At 39.4% G+C, this 18,513-nt stretch overlaps 1 long non-coding RNA gene across 1 annotated transcript; it reads right to left on the minus strand.

Moving 5' to 3' along the window:
* Window positions 1-169: 169 nt before the first annotated feature.
* LOC141744824 (uncharacterized) lies at window positions 170-11,289 on the minus strand. The gene is made up of 5 exons (XR_012587592.1): window positions 10,701-11,289; window positions 9,886-9,965; window positions 6,592-6,830; window positions 4,543-4,597; window positions 170-914 (listed from the first exon to the last, which is right to left on the minus strand). It is a non-coding gene; the product is annotated as an uncharacterized LOC141744824 (long non-coding RNA).
* Between the last annotated feature and the right edge of the window lie 7,224 nt (window positions 11,290-18,513).

Raw genomic sequence — 18,513 nt, forward strand, 5'->3', positions numbered from 1 at the left:
CATAATTGATGCTGCCCAAGCATCCAGGCATCCCTTAAGCAGGTGGCACAAACTTGTCCTCAGCAGCCACAGAAAGTAAAATCTGGAAATGCAAATGGCAGAAGCATTGCAACATGACAGAAGCAGGTCTATGAACTGATCCAGCCAGGGCTATTTTGGATGCCTTATTTTGATCCAGCTCTAACCTGATCCCATGGACTGAGTGGCCGGGAGAGGCTCCCATGCTCCGGGGACGACGCCAGCAGCACAGGAGCACTCCTGCGTGGCAGCCACTGGACTGTTCATCCAGAGCTGGACGAACAGTGCCCAATCTCTTGCTGAAATCAGTTCACTTCAGCCAAGCTTCAACCTGCTTTCCTTTCCTCCTGCGACTAGAACCAAGAACTATTTTTTTTTGTTTTTTTAAGGCTTATTCATGCTTTTTCATCAAGTATTTGCAGGGAAGAGCTGTGCTGCTGATCCAATCAGCCAGGCAGCACAAGGTGACTCAGAGCTGGCAGCTCACAAATAAGGAGCAGAGCACAAATAGCAAGTGCTTATTTAAAATTAGTTCCGGTCAATGTAAGAACTTAAAAATTTACCCAAGACAATAGTCGGATAATATCAAGTAATGGGTGTATCTGAGAAAATTGTTCTCTGCTGGTGAATACTCTCTGAAGTAACATTCATCAAATGACTTATGAATTATTTATTCAGCTGTGCTCTTAAACCTTAAAAGCAAACATTATTGATTTTGCTTCATATATCATATTATGGAACCAAGAAATAGGAAAAAAAAAAAAATACCATGTCTAAAGTGGCATGGAAACAGCCCATCAGCGTGTTTATCTGTCCTGTAACGCAGAGAACGACGTACAGAAGTTGCAATGGCAAAGTCAGAGAGTGATTCTGGCCTCACTGGCATCTGCAAAACACTGTCAAGAAGATATGCCTTTAGCTACAGAATGCGGCGTGGAGTGTGAATAGAAAAAAAACACGTTTTGAATCTAAATCAAAACATAAGTGCCCTACTCTCGTGTTGTTGCTTTCGAACTGTTTGTGTATGTATCAAAGTTGAGACTTAAATATCCAAGGTGAACAATAGCAAAATGAAATATTTACGTTGCTGGAGTGACAGAGAGAGTCTGAGGGAGAATACTCCAACTTGAAACAGAATTTCCTAGGAAGAGCTGAAGATTTTTTGGGTTTTTTTCAGCACTGAAATACACAGAGAACGGTAGACTTCGCAAGGGGAAGAAACAACAGTATCATAAATAAAACTTACAGTCAAGAAAAACAATAAATACTAAGTGCTTTGTTGCACACATGAGTTATTAAGGTTAACAACCCCATCTATTAGTATTTTTTTCTTATTAGTAGTACATTAGTACAAAGAAAACACTGTGATCTAGGTGGACAACACCAGCTCCTTCCATGAGGCCAGGTACCAAATGAGTGCGAAGCCCTTGAAGTAAAACAGGTTGCGATTTCCCCTGCGTTTCTCGGTCCATTAATCTCCCTGTCATTCCTATCCAGCTTTTTCATATCTTCCTTGGACTTGGTGACAACGGAAAGCTTATGAGACTCCAAAGTACCATCATTAAAATAACAGATTACAAGGACAAAGCTCAGCATTCACCTTGCACCCAATGATATCTGATCAGAAGAGTTTCTTAAAAATTCAGGCTTCAGAACTGTACTCCAAAGTATCATGAAAGAAAAATCTTACTTTTAGCTACGCGACTTCCTTTGACTTCAGAGAGAATCACAAAACCTGTGACAAATGCTTGCGCTCTTTAGATTTAGTGGCTTCACACAGTAAAATCTGGGAATCACCACGCTGAAAGCGTTCCCCTCTCCAGTTATCAACACAACTGGAGAGTACAGGAAAAAAATTATTAACAAAAAAAAGGTTTAACCAATGGTGTCTTTCAAATATTTCCATCGTGCTCCAAATTAATGCCTCTGTTAACAAAGTAAGTCCCAACGGCCCTGAAGGGGGACTCCCCATTGCATGACACCCAACCAAAATGTGATGTCTTCCTCTCATGTTAACGCGTTGTGCGGATGAATAACACAGCTGTTGCCTCTCACAACATATTCGTTATAAGGAGAAAAACGGTGAAACATTTGTCAAGCTGTTCTTTTCTTAGCAGCTCACTTTAAAAACCCTACCTTTAAAAAGAAAATCTAAAGTTAAACTGTAATGAAGCTAAATGACTGGATATTACAGAAGCCTTTGGCTACGGTCAGGGTTTATTAGGAGATAGTTCATGACACACAATATTATACAGCGTTTAAAAACAACCGATTTGGCAACGTTATGGAGTTGTTGCATCTATGTAGGAGAACATCTCTGCTTACAGGGAGCCCTCGATGAAGTATTAATATGGGAGAAGAACTGAGTACTTTTTGGAGTAAAATCTACCCTGTGTGGGGAAGAAAAAATAAATAAAAAATCAATAAATATATTTCTTCTTTCAAATCACAGTTGGCAAATTAGATCCACATTTCTTTGAGAGAAATCGCTTTAGTGAGAAGCGTCTCTATCAAATGAGATTTCAAATGTCTTGTGTTTCAAAGTTTTTCATGGTTGCTTATATAATACATTTGCTATATGGGCAGAGTTATCCTCTGTACTATATTTGTTGACATAATCTAGAGGTATTTTAGTAGCATATTTCACAATTTGAAAGATATTTTTGACTACATATGCTTATTTGGTGGAGTTTGGGGACTTCAGATGTTGCATTTGACATGTAAACAGCTATGACTGATGACCAACCTTGCAAGTGGGATACAGAAAAATAATTACATTTTCCGTAGCCCCAGCTGATGGACGGCGGGATATGCGAACCCTTAACCAAACTCACTGATACTTGAAAAGATGCGGGCACCTCGGTTTACAAAGATCAGGAGACTACTAGAAAAAGGCTTATTATTTTAACTGTGGAGCGAATAGAGAATACTTGGTGCTGTCCTGCAGCCTAGAGCTGCTTGCAAAGTGTCACAGTGCCATAGCAGGGAAGCAGCAGAAATAAGCAGGCCAGCCAAAGTCATACTTAAATCACTTATAACGGGATCTCTCAGCATACAGCCATTGAATTTCCCAGGCATGGATGAGTAATTTAAGATTAGGTATCATTTTAGATGCTTTGTCCTATGATGTGGGATCATTTTCAGCAGGTATGGGGCTCTGCAGCTATTGCGTTTGGTAGGTTTACATCTTAAAAACGCTTCCTTTCTTTTTCTTTTGGTAAGTGGGTAGGAAGGCTCAGCGTGCTCAGCTGGAGAAGAGTGGGTTCACACTCAAGGGCCAAATTGGTAAAAGCAAGGGAAGGTGTAGAGGTAAGTGCCGTGGCTGGCACTGCACTAAACGACCTGAGTAATTCTTGCCCACCGAGGGCTGTGAGGAGCGTTCGTCGCTGAAGGAGGTTGACAGCGCTTTCATTTCCATGCTCCTGCCTCCGTTCCAGCCTGTGCTCCTTGGTCTTTTGCATATACGCTACCAATATACTGTTATATTCAGCTTTCTGGGGAAAGCAGATAAGGTCAGTTATCGTTGCATCACTAACAAGTTAGCATCTTGTGTCCCTAAAGACCTATCAATGGAGGCAGGGCTAAATTTCTTGATCTTATTTATAAAAAGAAAGCATTACTTTTCATTTTAGTATCAAATTAATACAAGAATTAATATCCTTTGATAAAAAATTCTCCACTGGTGTCTTCGGCCACAACGCACATTTGCTGAAAGCCAATCTATCTCACACTGGGTATTATTAAAATGATTTCACATCATTTGGAGGCAAGGAAGATAAGTGAGTAAAAGGCTGGCAATCTAGAAGCGCTGTCTTCTATGGGCTGTACTAGGAGCAACTTCTTGAACCATCAAGTAATGTTTTATAGCTTCCGAGATTATATTCCTTCTGCTTGTCAGTCACAAGTACAGGAAAAAATGGAGCACTAGTAAATAGAGATAACGGGGATTTATGGGGACATGCGATGAATAAATACACAGGGAATAAAGTGCTGTATATGCATATACCAATATTTCAGAAAATATTTTTAGATATTTTAACAGTATCCCTAAATATTTACCAGTATCCCCCTAAGTATTCTGCTTACCTTTCCTAATATCTCCTCCTCTCTGTTTTTTCCTCTTTCAGGTTGTTTCTTAATATAGCGTTTGACTAAAATGCCACGTCTTTCTCCTATCGTTAAACCATTTTATTTTTACCTAGATGTTAAATTTCAAACCTTTTTGGAAAAATTGTTTTCAGCTTATCCTGCAGTTACCATAAGTGAGAAGCTGCCTACAAACAATGACAAGCTTTGTAATGTGTGTTAATAGAAACATCTGACCTCTCGTGAAGTCTGCAAACAGAAAGAGTTATAATCACAGCTGCTTCCTGCTTTGGATAAACAATTTTGGAGCATGGTGAAAACAGGCTGCCTAATTTCAAACACCAGTCTTAAACAAAAAAGTTAACATTTCTTATTGTCTTTTCTCAATTTTAGTTATAAAATCTTTATAGAAAAAGTAGCATTTTCAAAAGCACTCACCTTTGGGGATTTTCTACATTCCTTAACTTGTGGGCATCTGTTTCCAGTGGAATTGCTGTAGAAGGAATACAAACATATCGTCAATGGGTTTTAAAATAGCCTGTAAATGCCCAAGGAATAACAGGTCTCTGGTTGAAAATAACTTGTCTAATTTTTTTCCCTGCTACAAAAAAAGCTATTTAGTCTTAAGAGCTACCAATGCTTTTTATCCAAATAGTATTTAACCCAAACACTTCGCTATTATACCCAGTAATTTAATGGCTTCCTTATTAATGTGGACTTATTAGCACAATAAGGAACGTAACTTCAAAATGCTTTTGATATTGACTGCCAGTGCATAAACTGCGTAAAACCAGACATAAAATAAAGTCAAAAAAGTCTTATCAGCCCATAAATATAACAAAGCAAGTTGCTGCCCTTGATTACTTAAATCCAATTAACAGTGGTCACTTCACAACTGAATTTGCTGTTACAAAATCTTGAATTCACCTATAAAGCTAAACCCATTGCTTTTTGAGGAGCAAATAGTACATTCAAACTTGAACTTAATGGAAATAAAGGACATAGAAGCTGGAGTTCAGGCTCAAGGTCAACATATATTAACAATCAGAAAGCCAAAACAAATTCCTGAGGAATGAAATCTGTAATAACTTTTCGTTAGTAAACCAATTATGAAATGAGGACAACTTTCTAAAAAAAGGTGGTCATTATAAAGCACGTTGAAGGTACTATTGTACCTTCTTCTTGTGAAGAAAAAAAAAAAATCCATAGAATTGCAATTCCATGACCATTTTACATGCAAAAAGACAGCAGGACTTAGGTTTTATTTTTGCAGATTGTCATAAATATAAAAAAAGAATCTTTTTTCCCCCATAAGACAGGAATTATCCCAAAGTGGAAATGAACACATTTTCAAATTTACGATGCCACAATATTTGAGTTGCTTCTGAATCAAAACGTTGCTGTTTGGAGCTGTGTGGTTCTTTACTTAATTTGAAACCACTTTGTCTCTGTAGCATAAATAACTTTCCATTCTCTCCAATAGGTGGAATGCAGGCTGCTAGCAAAAAAATTCACCTATTCGACAGTAGCAGAATTTGTCAAAGCTTGATCTATGGCTTACCCTCCCTCTAAAAAACATCAGTTCATAGAAAGTTGATGTGGTTTATCATTTACTGAGACACTGCTATATTTAATAACAGCATTCCAACATTCGTTATTGATCTCTGTATTGCAACAATTCTTTCAATTCAGTCTGTCACATGGATGCACTATACCTTTACCGACTTTGCTGTGATGGTTTATGGAGCCCAGGCCTGGACCATTTCCCACAACGGCAAGGCCGTGCGCATGCGTAGATAAAGCAAGTGAAACGTAAGGGAAACATTCTATATGGTTCTATGTTACTCAAATCTGAGAAATATTTAAAAACCAAAAGAATATATTTATTAAGCAAGTGTACTTATTTAAATCACATTACATTTGGGTTGCATTTATACTATGAATCTGAATTTAAATTCAGATTTAGAGTTTGAAAGCCAAAATAAATGTAAAATATCTCACTGACTTCAGTCTGACTCCTCTGGACACACCCACACAACTGAGAAGAGAATTTGCCCAACTGGAGACAATTCTGCGCACAGTTTTTATGTGAAAGATTTAAGGGTCTCCACCTCGAACAAATTGAGACTAAATATGATGAGAGCTCTGGGAACTAAAACTCTTCAGTGAAGGACAGAAAATTCTATTATCTATGTAGGGAAAAAAGAAAAGGAAAAAAAAAAGAAAGAAGAAAAAGCACAGACAAAGCTAGGGGGAAAAGAAAATAATGCAGCAGATTCACTTCAATTCAGAAAGGTAAGACGCTCTTCCAGGCTGCTCAGCAAGACAGGAAAGAGATTCTGAAATATCAGCAAAGTCATAAGGTATGTCACGTAGCCAGAATGTGTCCCCAGCCTCCCAAAGAGAGATAAAACCTGCCAGCACGGTTTAGTTGGCAGACGTGGAATTGCACTATAAAATCACTACCGTGTCTTCTTAAGGACATACATGTCGGACTCATCCATCCTGTGTCTCAGCAGTCGAGCAGTGCTCGCCCCAAGGCAAAGGGAGACAAGGCGATGTTTTGGTTGTATGCACATCTTTGGAGCACCTTCTGCCTCCTCTCTTGTGAGCACTTCGTCTCATGGGCCACATCCTTCATTGTGGTCTTATCTCCTCGTGAGCACTACAGCGATGTCCTGGGCTGTACAGCTACTACGCAAAAATGGTCTGATATTGACAGGGACCTAGAAAGTAGGAAAAGAGAGGTGGTTCAAAGCCATCTTCCACCCGCCCCATCCTTTCATGGGTGCATGAATATGGAATAATCATTACAGAAAAAACCCTCAGAATTTCGCAGGTCAGCTTGGCAGATGTTTCTTGTTCTTGTAAACAATTTTTGAGGCGCATGCTGCATGTGAAGAGCTGTAAATGCCTCTGCTGTGAATCAATGCCTCTCAGGCATAAAAAGATATATTGTCACAGGATAATATCTCTCCTTTTCCTGTTTTTTTTCAATACTGTCAAAACAAATGCTTTGCTTGAAAATAATTCTTGCAATATTTTGGATTCCCACTTGTTTGACAAATATGAGCAAGTCAAAATTAAAGGGATTTGTCATCACAGAGTCAACTCCAGAAACTAAACGTGAGCCACATCCGATAGGAATGCTTTGTGTGCCGGAGAATCATTTCCCAGTCAGAGAAAAATTGCCCATTTGGGGATGCTCCAGGTGACACGTTAGACATAAGCATTCAGATTGGGTACAATAACAGAATCCCTGCTAAGCGTGAAAACATTTTTGTTGCTTGTAGATGTTAAGAGGAATCAATATCGAAAAGCTTTATTACTACGACTCCCTTTCCTCCTACCCTACTTTGCGAGGCCAATTTCCCAGGCAGTCATGAGCCCGTTGCCCCTCTGGCACGGTGCTGGCAGTGGGGATTTAAAGGGTCTGATTCTTCCACTGCCTTTTTTCCCAGCATATATGTTAAATGCAGAATTATCAGGTTTCCCTGTACAGAAACTGCTTGAAAGAGAGGAGAGATTTATTTCAAAATCAAAGTGCAATCCAAGAGTCTAGTCTAGTGCATTAAACAACAATATCCCATAAGGGGAGATTGCTGGCCTTTCATGATTAATAAATTCATTTTTTCTGAAAAGCGTCAAGGAAAATGGATGCACGTGTCTCAGAGTTCAGAAGAAAGTTTAAGCGTGAGTGATAACAAGGAATAAAAGCAGGAACCACAAGCAAGAAGAAAAATCGAGATCTGCACAAGAAATTATGTTGCCATAAGAAGTCTAAAACATCAAGAAGCCTGCCAAGTGCTTAAAAACAGTCATTCAGTGCCAAAGCAAGCTGCAAACTAAAGAAAATACTTAACCAAATTTGTTTACCCAGGGTCATTTTTTAAATGGTATTAAAGTAGACGAATCATAACAGAAATGAAAGTCTGTAATTTTAGCAGATGATTACTAACTGCACTAATTAAGTGGCTTTAATTGGCTCCATCGAAGTCAAGAGACAATTCATGTGTACATTGCTGCAAGACTCAGTAATCATAATTTCTGCAAAGTAACTTTTAAATGAGTTATCCTGCAGCTTTTATTATCTAGATAGCTGGTTTCAGTCCATGATTTGCAGATTCCCAGGGGCCAAGGACCGAGGCACTAAAGGTAACTAAGAAAAGCATGTTTACTGTCAATACGCTTTCCCAGGAAGCTTTGAAGGATCCCAAAAGTGAGAAAGATAAAGAAGAGAAGGGGGGGCAGAGGGAATACATTTTTTCTGCTTTATTACTTCATTATTGCTCCCTAACTTTCTGAGCGCTTTCAAAATATGGAAAGATATGTTCTTGCTTTCCCCTGAAGAATTCCTATTTTGCTGCCCTTCTTAATTAAAGAGAAATAATATTAAAAATTAATTCTAAGGCACAAACCCCAAACATTTTACCATGTGCGAGCACTGCTGCCAAAAAATAGTTTCTACTCCTTGTAATGTTATTTAATCTTATTATTGAAAGTGGGCAACCTCAACTAAAACTTGGGGGTTTAGATAGCCTGAACCACACAAGTCCATCAGAAAATAATTTCCCCCATGGCGTCACTATTCAGCAAAAATTTTAATAACTGAAGAAGCAGTCCTAGAGCAGGAAGCATCAAGGCCTCTTATTTTATGTTTTCTCATTTAGCCCCATAACTCTCCCGTTTCACCTTGAAGTCTGACAAGAGCAATTAGTCCCTCTCCTTCCCATGAAATCACTTTATGGATTTGCAGCCTGTTGCTTTATTGTCATTCCTTTTCTCCAAATTGAGTATGTTCAGCTTTCCTGCAGTCCGACATTATAAACCTTTCACTCTTTCATTTGCGCTCTTCCCAACCCTCTTATTTATCTTTCTTTTTAGAAATACCATGCTCAAAAGCTTAATGTAGCATTTTAAATGTTACCTTCCCAGTTCCAAATTGAAAGGACTACATTTTTTCATTTATAGCTAGTGTTTTATAGGTGATCAAAACCTCAAAAAGTGGAGAACTGATCTAAAGATGTATAAAAGCCTTTGTACTAGAGCAACTACTTTAAGACTATTTTAACTCAAACATATGAAAAAGCTGAATTAAAAGTATGTGTATATAAAAGCAGCTCAGCCATTTCTGAATCTCCGAACATTGACCATGACTACCTTAGAACTTTTAAAACATACTGATTTATATTTATTTCTTGTGCAGTCTCCCCTAAAAAGGAAAAACTTATTTTTTTTAAAAGCGTAGTTATAATTTTTTCTCAATTACTTTTTTAATACCTTTGTCTCCATTTTTTCCAGAAGATATCAAAGAAAACATTTTGTAGCCAACATCCTATGATAGGTTTCATTTGTCCTCTCCTAAATAAATTGAAGAAATAATTTAAGCTGAAGTCTACTTTTCCACCCCTGGAGAAGGTTCTCCTGTTCAACTCCACAATGTTCTTTCTCCTTAATCATTTTTTTCTGTAGGGAAGAACAAACTCATGAAATTACGGTCACATCATTTTTAGCTTAAAGGTCAGCATCTCTCTCGTTTTTCTCTTTAGATATGAGGATAAAATTTACATGGGTCAAGACTGACAACATTTTCTCATTTTTATTTACTGGCTCTGTGAAGGGAAGGTAACAGTTGCAGAGTCGGCTGTGAGCTTGGCAGCGCAGTTGCTATTTCGAAAAGAAATAAATACATGAAAGCACTGTCCACATTTGAAATCAGGCTTTGAGGGGTGGTGTGCCTGCACCACAAGCATGATGCTTTGCACCCTTCTTTCTCCTTACCTTATTTCTGCCCAACTCAGCCCGGGTGAGCCGCGCAATGGTGACAGAGCAGCAGGTGAGGCTTCCTTCAGTACGAGGAACTGCACAGAAAAGAAAAAAAACTAAATCTACAGGGAACAACGGTGCAGCACAAAGCTAAAATGAGATAGAGACAGCCAAGAAAACTACTGAAGCAATGAAGACTTGCAACAGCTGCAAGAAGGAATAAATAAATATAGGCAACACGTAGATATCTGTCTGAATTCTGCCAGCCCCGTGGAAATTAATATAAAGTGACAGTGCAGTTGAAAGCAAGACAAGGCAAGAGAGCAGCCCTTGTGCAGCACGGAGCCTGTGGTAGGTAGGGAGAAGGTCCCCGGCCAGGCAGGGAGGACAACAGCCCTGCTCCCAGCACCAAAGCAGGAGCAGCAAAACCCGTTTAGTCCCTCCATCAGCACCTGCTGCTCCCACTTTTATTTTGCCAAACGTGATACTGCCCCCATCTCCTGGCAGGGGGAGAGGCACGCCTGCTGCGGGGTTAGCAGGAGGGTACACGATCGCTTTGTGGATGTACATAATCCAGCCACGGGAATGACGAGCCTCCTTCACACCACTTAAACATGAGGAAAACAGTGCTAACACGCGTGTCCCCCCGTGCTACATCTACCCCTCTCTGCAGCCTCTCTCCAGGCCAGCTAAGTGGTTAGACAGCCTTGGGTAGACATTTTTCCCCAGGACCTGTTGGAAGAGAGATAAGCAGATATCGAAAGAGCAAAAAAAAAAAAAAAAAATCACATTTAGAAATTACAGCTTGCATAAATGCCTGTGGGTCTCACCTCTTTCAGTACATTACCCCAGTTCCCACAGGGAGCGCAGCTGAATGATCACTGTCACCACCCTGGCAGCACAAGAACAACCAGACAAGTCCCCCCAGGTCTTCCCCAGCTGCATGTAGGGATGAGGGTTCAGGTGATGGCGTTTAAATAAATCTGTTGCCAGATAACTTGTCCTTGAGCAGCCACTAATACAGATTTAGCTGTGACAGGGAAAGATAAGTTTGAGCTAGGTCCATAAAAATGTAGCCTCATGTCAAATAAAAATAAAAACAGGAACACGGTATATATCAAAATACCCTTGTAAAGCAAAGGGGTGAAGATTTTATGCAGCGTGTGAGCACTTTATACTCTTATGACCCTGATTATCAACAGAGAGCCTAGATTTCTTTACTCTGTAGTTTGTACTATCCCTCCCCTGGCTACAAAGCAGCGGTTCCCACCACCTCACTGCCTTGTTCTGCACACGGGTGCAGGATAGAATATATTACATATATAAATAAAGAGCAAATATACTTGAAATATACTTCAAAGACTGGGCATATAGTTTTAGAAAATTCACGTTGTAGTTGGTAAAGTAAATTAACCTCCTGGAAATTATCAAGAGTTTTGAGCTATTTCTGGAGGAGGAAAAAATGGCTGAAAAAGTTGTTAAATTTTTACAGTTCTTATAACAACTGCCATTTAAAATTTATGTCACTGTGTGTGCATTTTTGTTTATGATTTTCAAACAATTATTCACTTGGTTGTTTAATTAAGGAAATAATTCTATTTAAGTATAAGGTCGGTGCCTTTGCTCGGAGGTGTGGGCACTGGATTGTCCATGGTTTTGGTATATTGTGTAGACTGTGACAAACTAAAAAGTCTCAGGCTGCTGCAGCATTTTGAAGTTGCTGGGCACAGCCTGGAGGCTGTGAAAAGCTACCGGGACTTGCTGGGCTCTGTCCCGAGCTACAAAATGTGATTTATCATATGTGGGAAGGACAACACAGTGTTGCAGAAACCCAACAAAGAGGCAACATTTGTGGTAGTTGCCCTGGCTTGGTAAATTAAGATGTCGTATGCCCCATAATATGCTTTCCAGCTCATTCTACAAGATATTCTTGGAGATATATTAAAACTGCCGCGTGCCTGAAAAAGTCATTGATTTAAAATCAGAAATAACTGACAGAAGTTTCTTCCCTTCATCCCGAGAGGCTTAGACTGGGGTTTCAGCAACGCATCTGCCTCCAGGCAACGCTGGCAGATGGCCTAGACACCACTTCCCCCAACGCTTTTCCATAGCCAAGAATTCAGATTTGCAGAGTTTCCAAAGAAATAACACTTTTACTTCCCTGATCAAACACAAGAAACACTGGACCTAAGAATTGTACACGTCCCCTTCACAGGCAGCTATACAAAGGTCCCGCCAGTTCAAGGACATGAATAACTTCAATAAGTCGGGCTGCTCAGCACAACCCTGTGTGCAGCTCACACGCTGCTGAAGTCAATAAGAAAGATTTCCTCTAATAGGTTTCGAATTGGGCTAGAGCACAGCACCGGGCTGCCACGCTCATAACACGGGACGTGCATCAACAGAACATTTTTAGCACCTATAAAACAAGAAAACAAGGCAGAATGCATGCATTTCCCTAGCTGCAGCAAAACGAACACAAAAATATTAATGCAATGGTGTGAAAACCACTCATTATTACTAATTTCTCTTTTATACTTGATCCTTTCTCTCAGCGAGCAGCTCTCTACCACCCATATGTCTATACACGCATGTACACAGAGACAGGCATGCAGAAACACGAAGGCACTTTTTTATTTCTGCACCACAGACCAACATTACTCCTCTGCCTCTTCAATAACGAGATGCCGAAGAAGGAAATAAGCCTTTGCAAAGGCACTGTATTCTGGCTCACCGCTCTTTGCTGTTTTTCAGCTGGATGTCACTTCAGATTACCAAATGCTGTCCAAAGTGCAACACAAACCCAACAGACCAATTTCTGTACTTATTTAATACTTCTGAATTCACTGATGCTGCGTGAGGTATAAATAAGTACGAATATTGCCCTAATATGTTTAGGGTAATATAAATCTGAAAAAATAGTCTGTCTTCTGCACTAGCAATCAAATCCCATTCTGAGCTAAAATAAACCTTAGGGAAAATATTAAAGACTGAAGGATGAGCTAAGTATGTAAAATTCAGCTAAGTAACGAGTAAATAGGTACATGAACTACATAGAAACATTTGATGAATGAGCTGAAGTAGGAAAAAATTATGTAGGGTAACCTAAGGGGGCATAGCTTAAAGCAATGTGAGGAAATCTGCTTGACAGTGAGACATATTAGACTGTGGAATAGTCTCTCAGGAAGAAGTATCAACACTATAATTTGGATAACTTAAGATATGATTGGAGAAAACACCAGAAAACTATGACATGTAGCAATATTCCAGGATTTGAGGATCCAGAAGACAAACGGTGGCAAGAGTCATCTCTCTACTGTCAGCTCACATTCTTTAAGCTCTTGCCAAATGACCACAAGATAGAATTTTTCTACCATGAAGGAGCCCAAAAAGGACAGCCAAGAGGTGCAGCAGACCTTGCCACCAGTTGTCAACAGGACATCAAGCTTTGCTAAGGGTGCACAGAGACTGCCTGGGGTAAGAGCATGGAGACACAACAAGCGAGAACACTCAGGGCCCACCAGTGAGGTCATGCTTTGAGGCTGGACCACAGGTCTCCACAGGTCCCCTCCAACCACCATTGGTATGGCTCTGCAATTCAGTTAGAGGAATCAACATTAGAGTACACACTCTACAGCTCTCTTTCCACATCAGTGATATTTAAAGGATGACCTGCTAAAACAAGCCATGCAAAGTTATCTGCCGCTTCTCATCTTTGTGTCTCTCCCCGCTCCCCCCTCCCCCGCCCCCGACAGTAGAAGATGCCATTTAGGTTCAGGTCTAATTAAGCTTATCTGACTAGCATAGGAAGTCCACTATTTCAGTAGTAGTGCCTACGCTCCGTGAACACATTTCTTTAACCAGAAAACGTCTACTGAGCTCAAAAAAGGTTTTTTACCCATAACACAGCAGTGAACAGCATGTATTGTCCAAGACCGTTGTTCTTTCTGTGCAATACATGGCTCATCATCAGAGGCTCACGTGATTTTTTTGTCTCCTCAAGTGGATAGCCTATGTTTACAAAGTGAAGATTCATAACTGAAGTGAGAGCTAGTACTTGCCCTGGGCTAATGCCCACATTTTCACCCAACTGCAAAAACAAATGATCTATCTTTTGTACCTTTTAGAATTGCCACATTATTAAATATATATAAATAAATAGATGCTGTGTCTACATTTAAAATATATACTTTGTATATATACTTCTATATATAGAATATGAGTATATATATAAATTGAAGTGTGCAGAGGAGAGGGTTCTCAAGCCAAGCTTATTGAGATTCAAAGTACAGCAGACCTTTTTCTCATCATATGAACAAGAATATTTTGAAGCAAATTTGCATTTTGTAGCCAGGGGCATCATTTGCAGGTGACTGAACAATCAATTAAAATATCTTGAGCAGGTTTTTCTGTAGGTTTTTCCATATAACCAGGTCATTGCTGCTTATTCACATGGTTGGGAGCATTTTAGTTGTTAATAACACAAGGTTTTTTTAAAGATTTCCGGTCTGTTTTATAGATTTACTTTTTCTTTTCCCCAAGCTGATGGAGGACTGAACATGCACCTTTCAACACGTTGTCACGTTAGTCAGCCTTAGCAGTACTATAGATCCATGCTGCTATTACAATTTTTCTACCTTACTAATTAAAAGGTACCGATTCAATGCAGACCACATAGCCATCGCAAAATGCATCAATGGCTGCTCCGTAGCCTTAAACCTTGGAGTATTTGGGCTTTGAATAAAGCGAAAGACAAGTCGGCAGAACTGAACTGAATTCAGAATTGGTAGTTTGATGAGGCTTAGGATAGTCCTGTTTGACTTGCACCGTTTCAAAAGCCATCAGTTCTTGATCTACGTGTTGTTTATAGCCAGTTGGCTGTAGTTATTTGCAATTTCTCTGTGCGGCTCAGTTGCGTGTTTTGATCAGCTGCAGACTCATATTTCAGCTCCAAGCCACTGTTCCCTGTGAGTGTGTTATAAAACAGGTGGTGAACTCCATAACCACAATTACCACGGCTCTTTATTTCCATTAGTGACTGATAATTGTTTTTTCTTAGGATAAATATTTTTAGTTGTCTGAACAAATGCACTTATGCGTAACAGGGTTCAGCACTTCAATCGTAGCAAAACAATTTTGTCATTGGTGGTGAGTCAATCATCATATAAAATGCATAGTCAGTTTTGGGGTTGTTTGTTCTTTTTCATGAAGTGTTCATCAAACACGTGAATAACGAACGCATAACTTTGGATCAGACGCGATATGTAAATTTAGGGCTCGATTCATTCAATGATTTATTTAGCAAGAATGAGTATTACTATCTGAAAGCATCAAATTAGTTCTGTATTAACAGCGAACTGAACTTTTTGACTTTGTGCACAAGTGTTTGCATGCACACACCCTACCCTACCCTGCCGCTGAGCCAGATTCTGCCTTGCGCTCACCTTCACCAGCCTCAGGGAAGGCAAAGGGTTCCCAGTCTCATATTTCTATTCAAAAACTGTCCAAAAAAGCCCACAATGCTACAGCTAGTGGAAGAGAAATGGCATATTTTGCATACCCCTTATGACTCTGTTCAGTATGCATATGGTTTTCTTGACTTAAGATATAATCTATCAGAGTATATTCATACCACCACCTCCAGTATTGCTCTGGTGTAGCTAAGGTTCAGTTATCATTTTCATTATAAACATTTGCAGTGGGTTGGAATAATTTGTTGTAGAGCATACCAAGCTGTCTGCTTGGATGCGCTGGATTTTTCCTCCATGCAATTGATTTAAATCATATAAGACGTTTTTGTAGAGAGGCCAAAAAAAACCACTGCATCTTTCTCAACATTTTTTCCTTTTTTTGTTTTGTTGGGGTTTTTTTGTTTGTTTTTAATAGTTAGGCCTCAGAAGAAAAACTGAAAGAATTTCGTACATAACGTATTATTTGGCAGTTCTCAGAAAACCAATGCAAAACCCAATACTGTCTATGTAAGTTTTATCAACAAAATATTTCAGGTTGTGGATACGGTGATAGTAGTGTCTCACCATGGGTAAAAATGCAAAATCAGCAAAGTCACCATAAAATAGCTCTTCTAGAAATGTAAGGGTAAGCTACTCTGCTTTCTACATGAGACCGACCAATGTCAAAGAAGACAGATTTCACAGATGATAAAGACGACCAAGTAATTCAGCCTCAAAACACTACAATTTCGGTCTTGAATGCGCAAACCTTTACTTAATCCCTTTGAATTCAATTGAGCTGCCTGTGTATTTAGGGATATCTCACATGAAGGAAGGATTTCTTTCTTAAGAAGTGGTCAGGAATAGGGATAAAGTGAAACCACAAATTTCACATGTTTGGGTTTTCTATCCCAACAGACGGAGTTTGTTCAGCTGATCCAGGAAACTTGTCAGACTTCTGAATTTTGTAATGCATATGCTCTTCGTTGGTTTAATAATTTGAATTTAATAATAAACACCTCATCCTTGCACTGACAAAACATAAGTAATTAAAGCCACCTGATTAAGTTATGTCATATATTACATGTGTAAAGCAATCAAGTGAATCAGGGGTCCCTTAGATAAGGAATGACTTGTCTAAAACTATTCCCTTCACGGTTCTTCAGAAAAATCTGGAATTGAGAACATTTTTACAAATCAGACATCTTGGTTAGAAATGTCAGTCTGTATCAACTGAAATATTTTATCCAGGATTTGACAAGTTTAAGTAAGATTTGTATGTCCGTTGGGTTATATTTGAAACTAAAATTCATTTTGAACCTGAAAAATCAGATTACAGTTTTTTGTAGAATGTCAGAGTATCTTTCTTTTGCAACTGGGCTGCCAAAAAAAAAGGAGAAAAACTAAAGAAATCGTCAAAGCAGACTCTTTTGTGCAAAGAGTCCATGGATTTGAATTTTTTAAAAGAAAAGAGGAGTGACTATTTGATGTGTTTCACCTGAGTACATTGTCTTACTTATAAAGACTCAACAAAGTGCCTGATGGTCCCCTCAGCCCTGTCTGTTGTGGAGCCATCTCAGGTACCCAGCTCAAAGACATTGTCACCTCTCCGCATTATATGACCTATGTTCAAAGCACAAAATGTAGCTACATGAAGTGAGAACTAATAGTGCTGCAAGCTGTTGTAGGCAACAGAACCTCAGTCTTTCTTTGGGTGGAGGAAGGAAGAAGGAAATCCTCAGAGTTAAAGTTGCTATAATTAATTTTCTGCGTGTGCACTTTACTCATACAGTCAATTTTTCATTGAAGGGTATAATTTACTCTCCTCTCCACAGAGCAGCAAAGTAAAAGACTTCAGATATTGCAAAGTGTGCAATACTGATGATAAGGCAGAAAAATCAACGCTCTTGTGAACCCTCCCATCACTTTGAGTCCTTTCTTCCAGCTGGGCTTTAAAGGAACTTTCCATCAAACCCAGAAGAAAACTACATACAATTTTAAACCTTTATCTGACCTCTTGTTTCCAAAGGGTTATGCCTTAAACCTCTGGGTCCTTCCAGTTTTCTTTTTTCCTGTTAGAACTTCCCTTTCAGGCGTCCTCCATACCCCCGCACGGCTTGGAGTGGGCTTTCACGTCAGCTATCTCCTGCTCTGCTGGGAGCCCGCACAGCCGAGCGGCTCTCTGACCTTACCTTCAAACACAAAAGACAAAAGGAAAAGGATTGAAACCAACTGAAGCAAGAGAAAGAGTTGTACTAGGCAGCAGAGGAGAAAGTGAAAGACCGCGACGATGGAGTATCGGTGGGAACTGCAAGTTACAGGAAAACGCACTGCGCAAAAAGCATTTTAACCCTATCTCTGCAATGCAAGCCAGAGGAGCTTCTCTCCTTGTCGTGTCTTGTAACAGATTTCTTACCCTCAAGTGGATGTATTGTAAAGCCCAGGCAAAACTGTACCGGAACAAAGAGAACAACCAAAATCCCAAGCCACTGGTATGTTAAGATGGCCTTTAGAAAGTTTGGTTCGCTAAATAAGAGGCGAACTGACCTTGAAAGTAGCAGAATCGAGGAAGACTGCTAGAACTACTGCTAGAGAGAGATCAGTCAAGGTATTTTCATATCTATTCAGCTTTATTGTGTGAGCCAGATGACAAATTTTTGAACTGTTCTTTAAAAAACAGAGCTTCTTGGAACCAAGATGAAGTACAAATACCAACCACAATATTAAAATTGATACTGTATTTAACATAAAAGTACCTCTGGTATATCTCAGAAGACACACACACAAAAAAATCTTAGGAATAAAGGTCTTAATAATGTTTAACTATAATATGAGGGCAGGAGAGAAAGGATCAAGAAGATCTATTGAATATTTGTGGGGATATACACATATAAAAGTGAATCCATTTCTACAAGCACAGGTTTATAGGCATGTTTAGAAATCACATCTCACATCTGAACACTTGGTAACGTTCAAATATGAGTGTAACAACCCAGCTCACGATGATGAGTTCTCTCTGCTGTTGACTGTCTTTTCATTTTACAGCCTGAGTTAAGCACCGTTTCTTGGATCTGAATGCAGTTTGATGTTTTCTCTGCAGAGTTTATTTTCACAGTTATATTCCAAGTTTTTCATTTGTAACATCAGTTCATTGCCGAATAGGGAATATTACAATAGGATGTACAAATGGGAT

This window comes from Larus michahellis, chromosome 6 (assembly GCF_964199755.1).
Source record: "Larus michahellis chromosome 6, bLarMic1.1, whole genome shotgun sequence".
Classification (NCBI taxonomy): Eukaryota; Metazoa; Chordata; class Aves; order Charadriiformes; family Laridae; genus Larus; species Larus michahellis.